Source organism: Equus quagga, chromosome 7 (genome assembly GCF_021613505.1).
Source record: "Equus quagga isolate Etosha38 chromosome 7, UCLA_HA_Equagga_1.0, whole genome shotgun sequence".
Taxonomy (NCBI): Eukaryota; Metazoa; Chordata; class Mammalia; order Perissodactyla; family Equidae; genus Equus; species Equus quagga.
The window spans coordinates 43,887,701-43,889,336 of NC_060273.1; positions in this window are offsets into that span (position 1 = coordinate 43,887,701).

Genomic DNA, 1,636 nt, shown 5'->3' on the forward strand with positions numbered 1-1,636 from the left:
GATATCCTCTTTAGCCTCAAGAATGCCCTCTACTTCCTATTAACACTGCTAATGCAGTAAACGATTTCCTTCTTTTACATGGCTCAAGAAATCACCATGGAAGAAGAGGAACAAATATGGCAACAAAAAGGAGGAATTTTTGCATCACCATGCAGATGTGGTTTGGGCCTGATAAAAAGCCCATAATGCCTATTGGAGCACAATTGCCACTGCTCCAGACTATACATCAATTAACCCATTGGCACCTGAAAAGATGATTTTATGCAAAAAACAATACTTTTGGAAACTTTCTCTCATAGTGGCTCTTAAAGTCTATATTCATCATGCTATATGTCCAAAATATAATCCAAGGAAACTACTTCACGGGTCACAAGGCCACATTCCACTTCCTAGGGGACCCTTTGAAGCATGGCAATTGGGCTTTGCTTAAATATCATTATCTCAAGTATGTACATATATCTTAGTAATGATCTGTATGTTCTTCATTGGGTTGTGACCTTTTCTTGCAGAAGAACAATGGCTTTAGTGGTAGGTAAATTATTATTGGAAAGGGTAATTCTTGTATGAGGAATTCCTTCATAGTTACACAATGCCAGGGAACTCATTTCATCAGATAAATAATTAAATCTATTTGTGACATTTGGCCAATAACACTTTCTTTTTAAAAAATTAATTAATTAATTAATTTTATTGCTATTGTTATTTTATTTTTAATTTTTCTTTTTAATTTCAGTAACATTGGATTATAACACTATATAACTTTCAGATGTACATTGTAATATGTTTCTAATTCTGTGTAGTCCATCCCCTCACATGTGAGCCTAATCACCCCATTTTCCCTCCCCCCTCTTCCCCTATGGTAACCACCAATCCAATCTTCATTGGTATGTGTTTGTCATTGTTTTTATCTTCTACTTATGAGTGAAATCATACGGTATTTGACTTTCTCCCTCTGACTTATTTAATTCAGCATAATACCCTCAAGGACCATCCATGTTGTCACAAATGGTGGGCTTTCATCATTTCTTATGGCTGAGTAGTATTCCGTTGTGTATAAATACCACTTCTTCTTGTCCATTCGTCCCTTGATGGGCACCTAGGTTGCTTCCATGTCTTGGCTATTGTGTATAATGCTGCAATGAACATAGGGGTGCAGGTATCATTATGCCTTTGAGTTGTTCTTTGGATAAATACCCAGCAGTGGGATAGCTGGATCATATGGTAGATCTATTCTTAATTTTCTGAGGAATCTCCATACTGCTTTCCATGGTGGCTGCACCAGTTTGCACTCCCACCAGCAGCATATGAGGGTTCCCTTCTCTCCATATCCTCTCCAACTCTTGCTGTTTCCTGTCTTGTTAATTATAGCCATTCTGACCGGAGTGAGGTGATACCTCATTGTAGTTTTGATTTGCATTTCCCTGATAGCTAATGATGTTGAGCATCTTTTCATACGCCTGTTGGCCATCTGCTGGGAGCCATGGCTACATCATTTGATCGGCTGTTTGACAGGGTCCAGCTGATTAACGCCTAGGGGTGCAGGGTCGCCCCGTGGTGAAGAATAACCGGCCAGCCCCTCACATAGTTCTGAAACCTGTGCTGCTTCTAATTGCCCTTCATTCCTTTTCCTTTCTTA